We start from the raw sequence: 22,310 nt of genomic DNA, 5'->3' as shown, positions 1-22,310 counted from the left end.
CCCGCAATCGATACGAAGCCCGCTCAACAGACTCAGTCTCAGAAGCCTTGATTATTCTTAATGTATGCTGCATCTGCCGAATAAACTCCTGTGGAGCATCCTCGGGCTTTGACCCGAAAAACTCTGGAGGATCAGAATTCAAGAAGTCATGAACGCTCAAGCTAATAGACCTATCCGTATAGTCAACTCCTAGTCCATGCCTGCGAGCCTGCCCTACCACTAGTCTGGTCAGTAACTGAACTGCATCTCTCATGGTCCTATCTTCCGCCCCTGCCTGAGTTGCTAGAGGCTCAGGTGCTGGGGCCTCAGGAGCTGGCGATGGTGCTGCCCCCTGAACTGGAGCTGCTGCTGCTCTAATTTCCTCTGGAAGTGGCGGTGTAGCAGAGATCGCTGACTAGACTATAGTCTCGGGCATAGACTGGTCACGGGCCCTAGTAACTCTCCGGGTCTGACTAGTATCTCCCGCTATCGATTTTCCCTTCTGGGAAGCTGTCGCTTTCTTTGGAGGCATAGCTGAAAGCAGAATAATTCGTTAGAGAGGGATTATCCTGATAACATAGCTCTATCGTACGATCTAGAGTAAGAAGGAAAAATAACATCCTAAATGTCCTGCAGCTTCCTATTTATAGATGTGGTGCACAACACACTGATAAACAAGACTCTACCAGACACAGTCTGTAGATTTTCTGAGGATGAACCTGGCTCTGATACCACTGTTGTCACGACCCAAACCGATGGGCCATGACCAGTGCTTGAGCTGGACACTCGTATACGAACCTGCTAGATATAATCAGACTAAAACTAAGGATAATATGGAAATTTGTAAAAGCATACTGTATACTCATAGTGTCATATAGAAGAATGAACCTGTCTCCTGAGGAGTCACAACTAACAAAAACATAACAAAATATGAGAGCCGACAAGGCTGCCACTATATACGGGGATATCCAAAATGAACTACGTCGATATAGCTAACCAAAACATATATACAACCCACATATGTCTACAGAACTCTAAGAGTATAATAGTAGAATATGATGAGATAGGGTCCCGCCATGCCCCTGGATATGCATAAGTCTATATCAAAGGATCTGTACCAAAACGACTTAAGCTCCAGAACAATGGAGCTCTCCAAGCAGCTGAGCAGAAGTCCTAGGCTGGAGGATCACCAAACTGAGTGTCTGTACCTGTGGGCATGAAACTCAGCCCCCGAAGAAAGAGGATCAGTACGGAAAATGTACTGAATATGTAAAGTATAAGAACATCAAGTACAGATGAATCATGAAAACCAGTCTCAATAATTAGATGCATCTGTGGCTAACATCTGAGAATATCTGCGTAACTCCATATGACTGAGACTGACTCAATGGCGTATTATAGGCATCGATTATAATATAACTGATAGTACTGTGGAACGTACAACCCGATTCGTATAGTGCTGAGGAACGTACGGCCCGTTCCATACATAATATAATAGTGCCGAGGAATGTACGGCCCGATCCATATATAATATAATAGTGCCGAGGAACGTACGACCCGATCCATATATAATATAATAGTGCCGAGGAACGTACGGCCCGATCCATATATAATATAATATATATAAATGCATGTAAAACTCGGAAAAGGATACTCTGAACTCCTCTGGTGACATAAGAAGCTAATATGATAAGTTTCTAGGAGTTATGGACATAAAACATAGGAGGGCAAAGATACAAATATGTCTACAATATCTAAGAATAGAGTCTTTGGAACTCGCTTGCTCACTGTGTTCGTTCATATGATAAGGATCATGCCAAAATAGAAGAAAGGGATAGCCTTAAAATACCTTGAAGCGCGTCTATTCGTCCAAAATATACTGCCCAAGTTTGTAATCTATAACAAGGCAATAATTATGCCACAATTAGATGAAAGTCATTCTTTACTACTCATTGTAAGCTAACAAAAAATCTAACGAAAATCCGGCAACATTTCACTTATTTTTCTTCCTCCATCCCAACTCACCAACAACCCAAAATAATCACAACAATATCAACAACACACACAGCCACGAAGCCCCAAAATATCATCACAAAACAGCCACAAATATCATACCAAACCGCCCCAAAATATTATCACAAAACAGCCACAAAAATATACCAAACAGCCCCAAAATACCATCACAAAACAGCTACGAAAATCATACCAAACAGCCCCAAAATATCATCACAAAACAGCCACAAAAATCATACCAAACAGCCCCAAAATATCATCACAAAACAGCCACGAAAATCATACCAAACAGCCCAAAAATATCATCACAAAACAGCCCCCAACTTACAATAACATCTAAGTCCGTATATCGCTTGTATATCAATGTTTCCTTCACGTATACACCATGTTAAACCTTTAATCAAACTTAATAACATGAATAGGAGGTCGAACTTACCTTTAACAATCAGAATCTTCAATAATCTAGTTCCTCTATCCAGCTGCTTGCTTAACAACACAAAGAGAATGTAGGCTACAACTTCTCTTTAAGTAATCTCATGTCAAGGGGCTAGGATTTAGTTTATATGATGGCTCAATTAGAAAGGGGGTTTGGGAGAGAGCATAAGGGTTCTTGGATCTGGTTTAGGTCGTGTGAAGTGACATAGGACAAAGTGGTGACTTATATATTATGTTGAATGGGCCTCATGGTTCGAAATACAAATGTTTGGATCGGGTCTAAACTTGCTGCCCCGCCAGCCCAACTTGCATCGTCCATAACTCCTTATCTGGATATTATTTTGATGAGAGGTTTGTTGAGTTGGAAAATAGACTCGATGAACTTCATTTTAGGATTTTGAAATACCTTAAAACTCCACATATACTAGGCGATATGCCTCAAACAATATGGGCTAAAATCGAGTCTGAGATTTTACTGAAGTTGTTCTGATTCATTTCGTTTAGATTCGTTTAACTTCTAATCCTGTTCCAACCCTCATGTAACCTCTTATACATACATATACATACTAATATACATGCATAACAATCCATAGATGCGTCTCGAAGGGTCTGGAGAATCACAATAAACATAACTAGAGAACTCACAAGTTTCGACGAAACTCCAATCGCAAAAGTATATTCATATCTTTTGTCCATTTTCTATATCATTACTAATAACCTCAAATACTTTAAAAAGGCACTGACATTATGTTACACCTCGGAAAATTTTTCGTTGATGCACAGTGAATAGACTAATGAAGAGCACAAAGTATATGATATTTCAATGAGTAATAAATATCATTTGATGACCCTAATTGAGATTGCAAAGACATTTGAAGTAAGAGAAGGAAGTTTGCTAAGGAAGGCAAGGTATACGTTATGTATCGGGAAAGATTTACGAGCAACACGTTAATAATGACTTAGTGATATTTTGTAGAAGATTTATAACGTCCCTTAGATAGTTAATGAGGTGTTAAACAAGTGTTAAGAAGGTTCCATGAGGATTGAAGATCAAATGAACGACGAAGATCATTTCAAGAAAAATGGGGTTATACGACCGACTTATACGGTTCGTATAACATTATGCGGTCCGTATAATGGTCCGTATAACGCCCAGCAGAGATAGTGTTTTCCTGATGGTGAACCACGACCACTTATACGGGTCGTACAATGTTATATGGACCGTATAAGTGTCCGTGGAAGTCCTGATGGGCTGAGTTAAGTTCAAGTACTTAAATGTGATCCCACTTCACTCATTTCATTTTCCACACTTCTCCATCTCTCTCAAGGTTTCTAGAGAGTTCCACACACTTCTTCTACAATAATTTAAGTGATATTAATGATCAACTTCATCAAACCAAGAGAATCAAGTGTAAGAAACTCATTAAAGTTCATCCAAGACAAGGAATCCAAGTGGAAGTGGAACTAGGGTATGCTCAAGTGAAGTATTTCCACCCAAGGTCCATTCCTACACCATCTAAGGTAAGTTTTATGGTATTTCCATGTTGTTTAAGGTATTTAGAGGTTTAAAGACTTGGATTGTAGAAGGAGATAGGAAATGGGGCATGAATATGAGAATAGTGTCATTTTTTAGTAATAGCTTGGATTGAATCATGATTCTTGATATGTTGTGATTATGATTATGTTATAAGTGACATTAAGAACCTGGGATAAACATTTCATATTGTCACGACCCGACTAGGGGGCCGCGACGAGCACCCGGTGCTGTCCCACCCGGTGCTGTCCCACCCGGGCACCCCCTTGACATACTTTCACATAACATCTAGGTGAGCCATAAATCAAATCATGCATTCTAGTCATCCATCATACTAGTCCCATTAGACGACAACATTTCTTATATCATCATAGGCATCTATGCCACATCAATGTACATGGGCCGACGAGGCCAACAAAATAATATACAAAAATATAGGCCGACAAGGCCAAACACATCCAACCACATACACATGTCTACGAGCCTCTAAGAAGAGTATAACATATCACATGAGCGGGACAAGACCCCGCTATGCCCATAATCATGTACACAAAAGAATAAGTACCCAAAAGCTACGGCCCCAAATGAGATGGAGCTCTGCTATGTAATATCTGAGAAAGCAGCTAAGGATCAAGTCTGTCTCCCTATGCACCTGCGGGCATGATGTAGCGTCCACAAACAAAAGGACGTCAGTACGGGGAATGTACTGAGTGTGTAAAGCATGATCAATATCGATATAGAAGCAGAATGAACAATCATGAGAATTAGCACAAGATGGGAAACAGTAATCTCATCGTCACAGGCACTTACTTACCTTACATAAGAACTTTTCATTTCTAATGCGTATTTGTGTACATAGCTCCATACCCGTACCCGTAACCATTTACATATCCTTACTCACATTCATATAGTTTACATCTCATATATATAACATATTCGTACTCATATAGATGTCATATACATAGCATATATATATACAAATATAGCATGCCCGACCACGAGGGTTCGGTGTTTCATACATACTTGGCCAACCAAGGCTTAAGGTCATACATACCTGGCCCTACCAAGGCATCAGGGTGATCCGTACCTTCTGCAGAAGTGCGCGCACGCGTTTCATATTCATATACATACTCTATACATATTCATATACATATATTCTACCTGGCATCACAAGCTCGGGGTCTTATTATAGCCCTTCATAGGCACATGTACATATAATATCCCGTAGGCACCTTTAGCATCATATTATTCTCATCATCATTACTATCATTATCACTATTATCGTCATTCGTCACGTCTATCTTTCTAGGCGTACTCGTCATACGAGGGATCTAGTACAATCATAGTGTATCGAGGATCGTGAGCTTACTAGCTCAGAAGATCAAGTCATTTGAAGAAATCATAGTCTTATAGAAGATTTAGACATTTGGCCAAAGAAACATGCCTTATGAAAGAAGGGTTAGCCTTACATACCTTTCCGATCAATTATTCTATACTTGCTTGTTCTCCTCCGAAGCTTATGTGTCTACCTTCATTAAAATCATGCTATCATTAGAATTGACAACTAGCACACATGACTAAAGCTAGAGAAAATCGGACAGCATCTCCTTTATTTATGCAACATTCCTCCATATCGTAATTCAACTCCCAAACGTCAACAATACATTCACAATACCATAACAATGGCCATTAATCGTTTACATTAACCACAAGAATCGCAATTCAATTCAAACTATTTCTCAAAACGTCACTATTCATCATTCATGACCCATTTTCCTATACTCATCTAATGTCCAAGCATTTTAACTCTCAAATACCTTAAACAGCATATAAATACCATAAATCTTACCTTAGATGTTGTAGGAACGAGCCTTGGTCAAAATACTCCACTTGAGCAAAAACCCTAGTTTTCCCTTTGATGAGTTTTCTTGACTTGAATGATTTTAATGGGTTTTCTTACACTTGATTCACTTGGTTTATGTGGTTGGTCGCTAAAAACCATTGAAAACTTGTGGAAATAAATGTAGAGAGATGTTTTTAGAGAGAAGGGATGAAATGTGGAAATGAGATAATAAACTTGGATCCCTTATTTAATGACTTAAATTTGATCCCGAATAAACAGTACAGTGGTCGTAAACTGGGTTTACAGTCCGTATTCCAATTTACGGACCGTATTTAAGCATATCAAAATCCAGAAAGGCAGGCTGAAGACATAGTGATTTACGGTCTCAGTTTACGGGTCGTAAACCACTTTACGGTCCGTATTCCAGGTCGTTTTTAGTCATTTGATCATTTGGCAGAAAGTTAAAGTTTTGGAAACTAGAATACGACATGGCAGTTTATGAACCGTATACCACTTTACGATCCGTATTTCATTTTATGACCAACTGGCCAGAATGCAAACTTGCAACTTTTCACATTTCCAAAACCTATAATTATTCATTATGGAGCATAACCTATCTCTTATTGCAATTACCTTCGGAATCTCACTTAGTGTCGTCAAATGTTATTTCTTACTCATGAAAATATCGGATACTCGTACCCCTCGCGGGTCCATTCACTTGGGCAACAATGGAGGATTTTTCCGAGGTGTATCATTCTCCCCTCCTTAAGAACATTCGTCCTCGAATGTTAAGGTCTTCGGGGATTCTATAAAATTTTTGCTAGAGTCTCCCCTATAATATGGCACTACCATCTTGTCACAACAGCCCACAATAACACTGCCTCACAGGGCAACAACATAACAATAATAGCATTTGGCCACACCCGACCCAAAAGCATAAAAGGAAAGCATACATACCTTATGATCTTGATATCTCGTCTTGGATTTCTTCCAAGGGCTGAAATAAATGTGGGTATCTGGATCTCATGATCTCTTCCGCTTCCCATGTCATTTCCTCTCGTTTACCGCTTCTCCATAGAACCTTAACCGAGGCCACTTCTTTGTTTCTAAGCCTCCGTACTTGCCTATCTAATATGGCAATGGTTATTTCTTCATAAGTCAACTTTTCTGTCACTTGAACATCATTTACTGGGACGATCCTCGTAGGATCTCCAACGCATTTTCGAAGCATCGAGATATGGAACACTGGGTGAACGGACTCTAACTCCTGAGGTAAATATAGTTCATAGGCCATTTTGCCTATTTTTCGCACAATCTCATATGGCCCAATGTATCGGGGACTAAGCTTCCCCCTCGCCCAATGTATCGGGGACTAAGCTTCCCCCTCTTGCCAAATCTCATAACGCCCTTCATAGGCGACACTTTAGAGAATACCCAGTCTTTCACTTTGAACTCCAAGTCTCTTCGACGATTATCCGCATAGGACTTTTGGCCAGTTTGGGCTGCTAACAACCGATCTTGTATGAGCTTAACTTTCTCTACAGCTTGCTGGACCAAATCTGGCCCTATCAATTTAGCCTCTCCTGTTTCAAACCACCCGATTGGGATCTACACTTTCGCCTATATAAAGCTTCATACGGTGCCATTTGAATGCTAGAATGATAACTGTTATTGTAAGCAAATTCAATGAGTGGCAAATGATCATCCCAATTTCCTCCAAAATCTATCATACATGCCCGCAACATATCTTCAAGAGTCTGAATGGTACGCTCGGCTTGTCCATCAGTCTGCGGGTGAAATGCCGTACTAAGGTTCACTTGGGTCCCTAGACCCTCTTGGAAAGACTTCCAAAAGTTAGCTGTAAACTGAGTTCCTCTGTCTGAGATAATAGATAATGGAACACCATGGAGTCTTACTATCTCTTTAAGATAAAGCTTTGCATAATCTTCTGCCACGTACGTCATTCTGACCGGTAATAAATGATCTGACTTTGTGAGTCTATCCACAATCACCCATATGGAATCGTACATACGGTTAGAACGGGGTAAGCCTGAAATGAAGTCCATTTAATCACTTCCCATTTCCAAGTTGGGATTTCTATAGCCTGCAACAATCCGCCCGGCTTTTGGTGCTCTATTTTCACTTGGTAGGGCCAGGTATGTATAATCACCGAGCCTTGCCATGGCCGGGTATGTGAAACACCGATCCTTAATGGTCGGGTATGCTATGAATATGTAAACAAATACGAATATGAATATGGATACGAAATGTTAATGAGTACGGATACGAATACGGATACGGATATGGATGTATGTACACAATCACGCACTAGAAATGGAAGGTCCCTATGAAAAGCAAGTGTTTATGACGATGGTTCTACTACTGTTACACCTTGAAAAAAAATTCGCTGATGCAAGTGAATAGACTAGTGAATAGAACGAGTATATGGTATTTCAATAAGTAAGAAATGACATTCGACGATTCTAGTTAAGATTTCAAAGATGTTTGAGATAGGGGAAGAAAGTTTGCCAAGAGAAGGCAAGGCATGCGATAGGTATCGAAAAGGAATTACGAGTAACGAGTTAACGAGGATTTAACAATGCTTTGAAGAAGAGTTATAACATCCCTTATATTGTTAATGAGGTGATAAACAAGTGCTAAGAAGGTTCCATAAGGATTGGAGATCAAACGAGTCGACGAAAACGAACCTCGGAAAACTAGGGATTATACGACCAAACATACTGGCCATATAAAACATACGGACCGTATGTTGGACCATATAATCAGCCCAGATTGTCACCATTCTCTGGACCAAATCTACGGCCAGACATACGATCAGTATAATTTATACGGACCGTATGTTGGTCCGTAGATCTGGTCGGGACAGAATTTGGTGTATTAAATGAGGGATCAAGTCTTATTTCATTTCATTTCCCCATCACACCCCTTCTCTCTAAAACATATCTCTACATTTATTCCACAAGAATTCAAGAGATAATAGTGATCAACAACATAAACTAAGTGAATCAAGTGTGAGAAACCCATTAAAGATCATCCAAGTCAAGAAATCTCATTGGAGAGGAACTAGGGTTTTGGCTCAAGTGAAGAATTTCCACCCAAATCTTGTTCCTACAACATCTAAGGTAATATTTATGGTATTTCCATGTTGGTTAAGATATTTGACGGTTGAGACACTTGGATTGTAGAAGGATATAGAAAATTGGTCTTGAATGTGGAATAGTGCCATTTTGCGTAATAGTTTGAATTGAGTTATGATTCTTATTGTGTTGTGATATGGATATGTTATAAATGATGTTAAGAAAATGGGATAGGCAATGTATATGAATGAACGTAGTCGTGTGTTATGACCATGGATATGGGTGATTGGAAGCGAATTGAGAAATATAGATAATGTGGATGAATAAAGACTATTGTTATGATATTGTGAATGTATTTTCGAAGTTTGGGAGTTACGATATGGAGGAATGTTGTATAAATAAAGGAGATGCTGTCCAATTTTCTCTAGCTTTAGTCATGTATGCTAGCTATCGATTTCTAATGATATTATGACTTTAATGAAGGTAGAAACGTGAGCGTTGGAGGAGATCGCGCAAGTGGTACAATAGTTGAACGGAAAGGTATGTAAGGCTAACCCTTCTTTAATAAGGCATGGTTCTTTGGCCAATCATCTAAATCTTCCATAAGTCTATGATGTCCTCCAAATGAATCTATCTTCAAAAGCTGCTAAGCTTATGATTCTCGATATGTTACGATTGTACTAAGTTCCTCATATGGCGAGTAATCCTATATGGATAGATGTAATAAACGACGATGATAGTGATAACGATAATGACGATGATGAAAATGGTAATGATGCTAAATATGCTTATGAGCTATTATGTATATGTGTCTATGTATGACTATTACGGAACCCCGAGCTTATAAGGTCGGGTAGTATATGTATATATATATGTAATGCGCGTGCACCTCTGCAGTTGGGTACGGATACCCCTGAAGCCTTGGTAGGGCCAGGTATGTGTAGCCTTGAGCCTTGGTTGGCCAAGTATGTATGATAACCGAGCCTAGCCATGGTCGGGTATGTGAAACACCGAACTTTCGTGGTCGGGCATGCTATGTAAATGCTATGTATATGTAAAGGCTATGTATATGATATAGATATGAGTATAAATACGAATATGATATGAATATGAATAAGATTATGTATATGAATACGATTATGGATGAAATATAAATGAGTACGGATATGGATATGGATGTATGTACACGAATACACATTAAAAATGGAAAGTCCCCGTGAGAAGCAAGTAAGTGCTTATGACGATGATATTACCATCTCCCATCTTATGCTATTTCTTATGTTGCTCATTGTGCTTCTATATTGATATCGACCATGCTTTACAGACTCAGTACTTTCTTCGTACTGACGTCCTTTTGTTTGTGGATGCTGCGTCATGCCCGCAGGTGGCCAGGGAGACAGGCTTGATCCATATCTATATTTTCTCAGGGACTACATAGTGGAGCTCCACTTCATTCGGAGCTATAGCTTTTTGGAACTTATTCTTTTGTGTACATATTTATGGTCATAGCAGAGTCCTGTCCCGCCTATATGATATGATGTATTCTCCTTAGAGGCTCGTAGACATGTTTATATGGTTAGATGTGTTTGGCCTTGTCGGCCTATATTTTGGATATCATTTTGTTAGCCTCGTCGGCTTATATACATTGATATGGGCATAGATGCCAATGATGATACAAAGGTATTGTTTTCCAATGGGACTAGTATGATTGATGAATAGAAATGTATGTTTTAATATGTGGCTCACCTAGATATAAATGTAAAGATATGTTAAGAGGTGCCCGGGTGGGCTAGCATCGAGTACCCGTCGCGGCCCTCCGATTGGGTCGTGACAAAAGTGGTATCAGAGCAATTCTGTCCTAGGGTGTGTCTACGAGCCGTGTCCAGTAGGGTCTTGGTTATGGGTGTGTTGCACGCCACACTTATAAACAAGAGGCTGCGGGCATTTTAGGAATGATTGACCTTCTTTCTTCATGACATCGTGCGATAGAGCAATGATATAAGAACTTCCTTCCCCTTAACCGTGTATTGTGTATTTCAGAGATGCCTGTAAAGAGAAAGGCTATAGCAGCCCAAAAGGGCAAGACAGCGGCAGAAAAGCGGGCTGAAAGACCACCGCCAACAGTTGTAGAGGAAAGTGAGTCCCAAAATGCGGCTCAATCTCAGTCTTCCCAGACAGTGCCTATTTCTGAGGAGTGTGAGGAAGCCTCGGCTCCAGCTCCAGCACCTCCGGCTCCTCCACCGGATGCTTCAGGCCAAGATGTAAAAAAGGCCATTCATTTACTTACTCAATTGGTTGCTGTTCAAACTCAGCGGCAAAGTACAGGGCAAGGTGATAGGGCTGTTAGTGCAAGGGCACTTGATTTCATTAGCTTAAACCCTCCAGAATTCTTTGGAACAAAGCCGGATGAGGACCCTCAAAATTTTAATGATGGTATGTTGAGGACGCTTTGGTTGATACATGCTTCAGACACCAAGTCGGTGGAGTTAGCGTCCTATATATTGAGGGATGTCTCGATCCATTGGTACACGGTTTAGATGGCTTCATGGGGAGCCAATGCACCTCCCCCGGTATGACAAGAATTTGTTGATTCTTTCCTCCGACACTATATGCCTCTAGAAGTTCGGCGAGCTAGACCCGATAAATTCTTGAATTTGAAGCAAGGTAAACTTCGGCGGTAGCGGATATGGGTGACCGGGTACACCGATTTGTGAAAGGCCTAGGGCCACATTTGATGGATTGGTGCTTGACTACGTCCCTTCAGGATAATATGGATATTTTAGGCATTCAGGCCCATGCTCAAAATTTGGTAGAAAGTCTACAACAACAAAGAAGTGAATGTGAGCATGATAGGGGACATAGCAAGAGGGCCAGATCTCCGGGTCCGATGAGTGAGTTTAGAGGCGGGCACAGACAGCATTTTTCTAGGCATTCGGGCCATTCTATGACTAGTGCACCTCCACGATTTTCGGGCCAGAGATTTGATAGATCCACACATTCCCAGCCGAGTCAGAGCTTTTCGGGGTCTTAGTTTAGAGGGGATTTAAGCCAGGCGAGGCCACACATGCCACGATGTTCCTAGTGGGGGAAGTTACATTGGGGTCCATGCCGATTGGGTTTAGAGGTTTGTTATTCATGTGGTCGACCAGGCCATATTATGCATGATTGCCCCTCAGTTCATAGTAGAGGTAGGACCCAGCCTTCAGGGTCGGTAGCTAGATCTTCATCATCTGTACGCCCTATGGGGCCAGGTTCACATGCGCCAGTCGGCCATGGTAGAGGCACAGGGAGAGTCCCCAGTTCTAGCGGTCCTCATCACTGTATTTATGCTTTGGCTGGACGCCAAGATCTTGAGTCTTCTCCTGATGTGGTCACAGGTATATTATCGGTATTTTCTCATGATGTATATGCTTTGATTTATCCGGGCTCCACATTGTCATATGTTACTCCGTATATTGTGGGTCTATTTAGAGTCGAACCGGAGTCGGTCAAACCTTTTGAGGTGTCTACACCCGTTGGTGAATCGATAATAGCTAGCCGAGTATATAGAAACTGTATAGTTGTGGTTTGTGACCGTCGTACTATGATTGACTTGCATGAGCTAAAAATGGTAGACTTCGATGTTATTATGGGCATGGATTGGTTGGCTTCTTGCTATGCCAATGTTGATTGTAGAATGAAAATGGTTCGCTTCCAATTTCCGGGAGAACCAGTTTTAGAATGGAAAGGGAATACTGCGTCACCAAAAGGTAAGTTTATTTCCTATCTAAAGGCAAGGAAAATGATCACGAAAGGAAGCATTTATCATCTAGTTCAGTTTCAAGATGTAGAAGCTGAGCCGCCGACTCTTTAGTCAATTCCTGTAGTAAATAAGTTTCCAGATGTGTTCTTGGAAGAGCTTCCAGGCCTCTCTCATGAGCGGGAGATTGATTTTGCTATTGATGTGTTGCCAGACACTAAGCCTATATCCATTCCTCCTTATAGAATGGCTCCCACAGAATTGAAAGAGTTGAAGGAGCAATTGAAAGACTTTCTCGAGAAAGGCTTTATTAGGCCTAGTTCATCCCCGTGGGGAGCACTCGTATTGTTTGTCCGAAAGAAAGATGGCTCCTTGAGAATGTGCATTGACTATCGACAATTGAATAAGGTGACGATTAAGAATAAATATCCTCTTCCAAGGATTGATGACTTATTTGACCAATTACAAGGTGCCAAATGGTTTTCAAAAATGGATTTGAGGTCCGGGTATCATCAAGTGAGAGTTAGGGAAAAAGATATCCCTAAGACAGCCTTCAGAACAAGATATGGTCCTTTTGAGTTCCGGGTAATGTCATTTGGGCTAACGAATGCACCGACAGTATTCATGGATTTGATGAACAACGTGTTCAGGCCCTTCCTAGATCTATTTGTGATCGTATTCATCGATGATATCTTGGTATATTCTAGATCCGAGGCAGAACATGCGAAACATTTGCGTACTGTCCTCAGAGTTCTTCAAACTCGAGAGTTATTCACCAAATTTTCCAAGTGTGAGTTTTGGTTAAACTCAGTGACATTTTTGGGGCACATTGTTTTAGCCGATGGTATTCGGGTTGATAGCCAAAAGATTGAGGCCGTGAAGACTTGGCCAAGGCCCACAACTCCTACGGAGGTTCGTAGCTTTCTAGGCTTAGCAGGTTATTACAGGAGATTTGTTGAAGGTTTTTCTTCTATTTCTGCTCCACTCACAAAACTGACCCAGAAATCAGCAAAGTTTCAATGGACAGATGCTTGTGAACGTAGTTTCCGAGAGTTAAAAGATAGATTGACTTCTACCCCAGTCCTGACACTTCCAGAGGGATTGAAAGGATATGTTGTTTATTGCGATTCTTCAGGCGTTGGGCTAGGCTGTGTGTTGATGCAACATGGTAAGGTGATTGCGTATGCTTCAAGGCAATTACGAAAACATGAGAAGAATTATCCAACCCATGATCTAGAATTGGCTGCAGTGGTTCATGCATTAAAGATATGGAGACCTTATTTATATGGTGTCCACGTGGATATTTATACAGATCATAAGAGTCTTCAGTATTTCTTCAAGCAGAAAGAGTTGAATTTGTGACAACGACGATGGTTGGAATTGCTAAAAGATTATGATGTTGATATCTTATATCACCCCGGAAAGGCAAATGTTGTGGCTGATGCTCTTATCCGTAGATCTATGGGAAGTTTGTATGACGTACGACCAGAGAAGAGAAAAATGGTTCGTGAGCTCCAGTAGTTAGCTAGCCTAGGATTTCGAGTAGTGGACTCAGGTAGCAGGGGAACTACCATTCAGAATTCAGCAATCTCGTCGCTAGTAGCGAAAGTGAAAGAGCGACAACACGAAGATTCCATGCTAATGCGTTACAAAGATACACTCCCTTAGAAGGAGGAGTCATCATTTGAGAATTCAGAAGACGGAGTTCTTCGATACCAAGGCAGATTATGTGTTCCCGATGTGGCAGGGTTACGCCACCAAATATTGAGAGAAGCTCATTGTTCCCGTTATTCTGTTCATCCTGGAGCGACGAAAATGTACCATGATCTTAAATCTATACATTGGTGGAATGGGATGAAGAAATATATAGCGGAATTCGTAGCTCAATATCCAACTGTCAACCACCAAAAGCCAGGCGGATTGTTTCAAGCTATAGAAATTCCAACTTGGAAGTGGGAAGTAATTAACATGGACTTCATTACAGGCTTACCCTGTTCTCGACGTAAGTATGATTCTATATGGATGATTGTGATAGACTCACGAAGTCAACTCATTTCTTACTGGTCAGAACTGTCACGACCCGACTAGGGGCCGTGACCGGTACCCGAGCTAACCACCGAGCACCACTCGTTCTACTACTCGTCATACTCATTAGGCGTTCTTTTATAAAATTCATACTCAAATCATAAGAAAATCACTTTTAATTTGAGAACATAAATACTTTTATAGATATAAGCCTTTCGGCTATCAAAATGAATATATATATATATATGTATATATATATACAGTAATACCCTTGTGAGACCATATAACCCACAACTGCGTATCTACGAGCCTCTACTAGAGTGCTAGACATAAGGACGGGACAGGACCCCGTCGTGCCCAAAATATACATATGTACACAAAAGAATAGTCAAAGGCACCTCCGGAACAATGGAGTGCTCTCAAATCAGCTACTAGCTCCTACGAGTCTGGATCAAGATCACCTCTCTGTCTACCTATGGGCATGAACCCAGCGTCCAAAGAAAACAGACGTCAGTACGAGCATTGTACTAAGTATGTAAGACATGAATGAAATGAGCATAATAGAAGAATCATAAGTCGTAGGAGGAAGATATAACCTGCATGAGTTTTATAGGTGAGTACATTTCATACATATATCGTATTTTTACATAATCATAGTACATGTATCATCATAGCACATTTATCATCGCGTCATCATCATCTTCATCATTAGCCCGCGTCCGGGTAACCATCATATGCCGCCCACTAGTGGTGATCATGCCCGACCCTCTAGGCACGGTGTAAACATAGCAGCCCGCCTTAGCGGTGACCTGCCCGGCCATTTAGGCTCGGTGGAATCGTATCGTCACATAATCATTCATAAACTTAACATTATTGCATATCTCATAGACATATCACGACTTAGTATTACTATACATTTATCATCAAAATATACAATAGGACTTGGAGGCAACTATGGCTATGTCGGGGTGACATAAGGTCGTGAACCCCTGATTATATTATGGAATAATCATCAACACCTTATCTCACCTTGGAGGAACTAACATTTTAAGGTGAGTGTACACAAGGAAAATCATCAATGGGGCCATACTTAGAATCTTTAGCTTCATGGACATCTTACTTTACTCTAGGATTCTTTATACTTAACTCATCATCACCATCATCTTGCTCGTCGTATCTCTTCTCTTTATCTCATACATATATATATATATATATATATATATATATATATATATATATATATATATATATATATATATATATAGCTCATTACAGTCATGGATGCATAGTTCCTCTATTTAGGAAGGTTATGGAAAATTTAGAAGATTCATACCACAGGAGTCATGCCTTAGAAAGAAGGGACAAGCCTTACATACCTCTTTTGTTTAACAGTTTCATCGCTTGATCGTTCCCCTTTGAGGCTCGCGTTTCTACCTTCAAGAGGATTTGCATTAATGTTAGTTAGTTGATTACAAGAACATGTTACTATTTCTAGGAAAAATTGGGTAGTATTTTCTTTGTTTCTACTACTTTCCCCATATTCTATATCAACTCCCAAACCTTGATAACAACATTCACAATATCACAAGCAAGAATCATCATCCATCTATATTTTCCACATTTCACAATTTCACTCCAATTTCTCCATAATCATGGTCATAGTTCATTATTGCATTTTCTCACATATTATATTTATTCCATGTTCTCAATGTCATCTATAGCGGACTTATAATCACAACATACCATCATTCATAGTTCACCCGAAACTACTACTCAACAATAACACTATTCACACAGTCATGACCCATTTCCTATATCTTTCTACAATCCAAGTGTTTCAACTTTTCAATACCTTAAATAACATGTAAATACCAAAAACCTTACCTTTGATGGTGTAGGAATGGACTTTGGATGTAAATACTTTACATGGAGAAAACCCCACTTCAACACCAAAGAGATTCTTGGTTCCCACAAACCCTAGAGAGTACTTTTGCACTAGATTCTACTAATTGTTGGTGTTTACTCCTTAATTTCCCTTGGATATATGTTGAAATGGTACGGAGAAGGTTCTAGAGGTGTGGAGAAGGTTGGAGAAGATGAGAAATGAAAGAAATGAATTTGGGGTCCTCCTTATATAAAATTTAAAAGCTGCCCGTCGGGTGTTATATGGTACGAACAACGAAGCGTCGATCGGATCGACGGAGCGTCGATCTGATCGTCGAAGTCGTTAAATTTCCAGTGAGCAACCTTTCGTTTCCTTTCATTCTACGGTGAGAAGGACGGTCCGTCGAGCTGATCGACGGAGCGTCGACCTACTCCGTCAAATGGTCTTCGCGGTAACTCAATTGTACGGCACAATCGACGATGCTTCGGCCCATCCGACAGTACAAATAACGACCGTTGAACCCCCCTTTCGCCGAACTGCAGTGAAGTTTCATTTGATGAACTTTCCTCCCTTGCCTCAAATGTCTTTGGAATCTTAATTAGAATCATTAAGCATCCCTTCGTACTTGTAGGGACATCATGTACACCTTAACTTATGTTAGTCCATTCACCGCTTAGCAACCCAAAATTTCCAAGTGTAACATTCTTCCCCCCTTTTGAAACATTCGTCCTCGAATGTTAAACGCTCGGGAATTCTACAAAAATTTCGCCAGAGTTCCCCCTGTAATATGGCACAACCATCCTGTCACAACGACCCATAATAATATTGCCTCACAGGGCCACAACATAATAGAATTATAAATTTTCCACACACGACCAAAAGCATGAAAAGAAAGCATACATACCTTATAATGTTAGTGTTTCATCTTGAATTTATCCTGGGGGTTGGAATAAGTGCGGATATGTGGATTTCATTTTCTCTTCCGCCTCCCAAGTCATTTCTTCTAGGTTGTTGTTTTGCCACAAGACTTTGACCGAAGCTACTTTCTTATTTCGAAGTCTTCGTACTTGCCTGTCTAAAATGGCAATGGGCACTTCTTCAGATGCTAGATTTTCTGTCACTTCAACATCATCTATTGGGAAAATCCCCATAGGATCCCCAATACACTTGCGGAGCATTGAGACATGAAAAACTGGGTGGACTGATTCAAGCACTGAAGGCAAGTCCAACTCGTAGGCTACATGACCCTCCATGCGGATAATTCTATAAGGTCCAATGTATCGTGGACTTAATTTCCCTTTCTTTCCAAATCTCATTGTTCTACCCCGTATATTTATTCGTCGAATTATTCGCAAGAGAATCGACTCAAGTTAATGACGAGATCATTTTCGGACACGAAATAGAAATCTTTAATTTTCAATTTTAATTAAAACATAAATTGTTTATAAATTTTATTTAGTGTAGAAATATTATTGGAGATTAGGAACTAATTAATTGTAATTAAATTATTAAGTGAGGATTATTGAATAAGTAATGAATTAATCTAATTATGGAAAGTGGGCCCCACCCGAATTAAAAAAAAAAAGAGAGAAAATGAAAATGACAACTCAAGGAATTAACTTGGTGAGTCATTTAGTGTGGGGGACGTGTCAACATAGGAGAAACCATATATATGTGATGGCTAATGAAGAAACCAATTTAGATTTCATTTTAGAGAAATAAAAGCTTAAGAAAAAATATCACAAAAACCACCATGGCTGCTCTCGGCCAGCCATGGTGTTGGAGGAAAATTTTGATTGTTTTTTATATGATCAAGTTTGAAGTGAATTGCAAATTCAAGGAGGTGATAGCAACATTGGATATTAAGTGGGAGAAGAAGAAATTGCGAAATTGGAGCAATTAAGAGTAGAAATTCCTCCGAGAAAATTTAGGTAAGATTTTCTAGTTTTATGATGTAATTGTGTTAATAGTATTGTAATGGAATTATTAGAATTAGATTGGACGAAATTCGAATTAAGAAAATGCATGAAATCGATGTTATAGGAAATTGTGGGTTGAAATGGATTAAGAGAAATTGTTGGGTTGTTAGAATTGTTATGGGCTGAATTTTGAGAATTTTATATGTATATCTCTGTTGTTGGTATTTCTGTACTAACAGGAGAATAATGGGAAATTCGGGTTAGGCGAATATATAGGGGAAATGCTGCCCGATTTTCGTTAAGCCCTTAACTAATGGAAAACCCTAAAAGAGAATGTATAGGTTAAAGAACAAGTTCTATAAAGTGATGGGCTATGGATTTACGAACTAGAAAGTATAGTTACTGACGATAACGTTACCTTTATGTTAACTAGGCTAAAAGAGCAACAAAGCGAACGGTTTGCGATTAGTCGTCAACAGGTATGTAAAGTTGTACCTTCTTTCTTTTGGCATGTCATAGACTTAAGTGATGAATGATATGAACTTTGGGGTAACTCTATTCATAAGTTCCGAATGTGATTCATGATTCTTATTCACTTCTTGATGTTAGAACCCTTAAGTGATTGAGTTTTTCCCTCGAGCTTTCTATGCGTTGGATAGTAGTTGATATACATAACACTCTATCCCTAGAGACTGTGGAGATATTTGTATCGTTGGCCTCTTATGTTTTATGTTCATAATTCCCAGAGACTTTTCATGTTAGCTTCTTGTTATATCCCATATTTTCATACATTGGGACGTTTTAAACTAAACGCGACAAGTTAAAGACAAGACTATTTTAAGATACGAAGTACAGACTTTAACTTCCGGTTTCGTTTCAAGTCACAAGTTACCTACAAATTTCGTTTGGTATAGAAGCATTAATGGAAAATTGGGATTAAATTAACCATGGTTAGATTATTAAGTGGGATTGGAAAACTAAGTCAGTCCATTAAAAATAGCCATAGTTGGCCGTGTAGTTTAGTGGGATGGTCAAAGATAATTGACCAAAAATTTAAGTGGGACACATGTCCAAATCTTGTAATGCATATATATAACACAAATGCTGATTCACTATCAACTAACTACATCATTTACAACATTTACAAAGTTTAGAAAGTATAGTGATAGAGAGAGAGGCTCTCGGCTACAAGCTGGCCGAGAACGCCCTCCTCCAAATTGCTCCAAAACACAATTAGTTTCTTGGACAATTTAACTCCCCTAAAGGTGTATTAACGTGTAGCATTCATTGGAATAGCAAGAACAAGTGTGAAAATTTAAGAAGTGAAAGTGAAGGGCTAGCCGATTGAAGTGTTTAGTTACAAGGTAAGAATGATCATTTTTCTTGTGTTGTATGATGATTTGAATGTATAATTGGTGCATGTTGTTGTTGTTGTTTTGTTGTTTTGGTTGAAGTTGAGGTGAGCCGTGAGCTTGGGTGAAGCCATGTTGGTCTCATTTTGCATGTATTGTTGATGGGTTGAACGTGTGTCAACATATGTAAATGAACAAAGATTGTAGAAGTATGTTTATGATGTTGCATGTTGGTATTGGACTGTTTTTCTTGAAGTTGAAGTGGGCCGTGAGTTGTAGACTTAAATGGAATCATGCTTAATCTTCTTGTACATGTATTGGGAAGGAATTGAATGTGTTGTAGTGTGGATAAATGGATGAAAATCATGAAGTTGTTGTAGTTGTGTTGAAGCCTTGTAGGGGGCTGTTTTAGAGGAATTTATGGACTGTTTTGTGTCATGTTTTGATTGTTGTTGTTATGGACATTGTGGTGTATTGTATGCATTATGAATATGTGAATTGAGGTGTTAAAGAAATGAATCATGTTGAAGGGGGAAAACAGTCCAAACCGTGGACTGTTTTAATGTTAGGAGTGAATTAGTGTATGTTGAATGTTGGTTATTGTTATGAACGTATAGTGAAAGTGAAGTTTAATGATTCAAGTTGAAATTGAAATGGCTTGTGGGCTGTTGTAAGAGTTAATATGATGCTAAAACAGTTCCAATAATCGTATAAGTAATGTTTTAAACGTGTTGTTGTCGTTGTAGTTGAAGTTGGAAAATTGCGAAGCGAAAATGGTAATGTTGTGTGTGCTGTTTGGCCGTGGATAAGGGCATGTTTTAAATGATGTACGGACTATCCAAAGTTCCCTTAAGTCATGTTTAAACAAGTTCGGATTGATACATGAAAGAATGACTAACAATATTAGCTCGTAGTACTAGTTGGTTTGAATGCGAACGAAACGTCGTCTAAATGTTGGAAAGGGATTGTTAACGTTAAAATACATATTGAATTCCCTCGTAGACTAATTGTAGCTCTTGATATCTTGATATAGGATAAGTACTATTGGGCAGCAAGTACAAGTTATAATACGACTAAACGCTAAGTGGTCGTTTGGTTTAAGGTATAACATGGGTTATACCGGTACTAATTTTTATACCACGTTTGGTATAAGGTATAGATTTATCCCGGGATTATTTTATACCTTGTACCAAACGTGGTATAAAAATTAGTGCTGGAATAACTCAACTTATACCTTCTTAACCCACTTATACTGGTATTATTTTATACCATCTTTCAGATGGTATAAAATAATACCAACAGATGGTATAAATTAGTCCCGGGATTATAATCCCGGGACTATTTTGACCTCAAACCAAACGACCACTAAAGGTATGTAAAGCCTATTCCTTGTTTCTTTTGGCATGTCCTAGACGTAAGTAAGAAATGATATGAACCTTGGGGTAAATTCTACTCTCTAGTTCCAAGCATGACTTATGATTCTATTCATTCCGTAATGTTATCGTCACGAGCCTACTATATGATTGACTAATGAATGATGTATAGAAGTTCCTACTCTTAAAGAATTGCATAATTAGAGGCATACTTGACTATCAAAAGTTACACCATGTCAAATTCATACATGTACATGAAATCTGAAACGTTCCTTACTATAACTTGTAATGAGATTTAAAAAGAACTGAATATGATTATTATCCTGACACTTTAGAGCTGGTTAGTTACTTATCTATTGAGTCTCAAAAGATGAATTGCATATATGTGGTTGCTTATTATTCTGCTCGTGCTTACCGCTATATCCTTCACTGAGTCCCGGGCCAGGACACGTTTTCGTGCGAATATTTACTATATTACTCACAGAGCCCCTCACTAGAGGGCCGGGACACATTATATATATATGATGATATGATGATATGATAATGATATGATGATATGATGACATGATGATATGGAGATGGCGGCCAGGAGGGCATATATTCCTTATTACCAAGTCCCTCACTAGAGGGCCGGGACACGTATATGTTTATGTTATGATGCTATGATTATAATTATCGAGTCCCTCACTAAAGGGCCGGGACACGTTATATATGTTATATACAGAATGATTATTCAACCTTGGTTACAAAACTCTATATTGATATTGATATGAGAACGATACAGATGAAATATGTTCAAAGGCAAGTTTTATGAAATTCTGTTTGTTGCATTGGGTCCTACACACCTTGTCTCAGTATGAGTCTATCACTATATTTCATGCTTTACATGCTCAGTACATATTCCGTACTGACCCCCTTTTCTTCGGGGGGCTGCGTTCATGCCCGCAGATACAGGCGCTCGTTTCGGAGATCCGCCAGCCTAGGATATCTATTCAGCTACTTTGAAGTGCTCCTTTGTTCCGGAGCCTAGCTTGTGGTATAACTCCCTTTGTTGTATATGTATGTGTTTATTTGGGGTACGGCGGGGCCCTGTCCCGTCATATGATACTGTCATT

The sequence above is a fragment of the Lycium barbarum genome, chromosome 7 (genome assembly GCF_019175385.1).
Source record: "Lycium barbarum isolate Lr01 chromosome 7, ASM1917538v2, whole genome shotgun sequence".
NCBI classification, from domain to species: Eukaryota; Viridiplantae; Streptophyta; class Magnoliopsida; order Solanales; family Solanaceae; genus Lycium; species Lycium barbarum.
Note: the sequence above shows the minus strand (reverse complement) of the source record.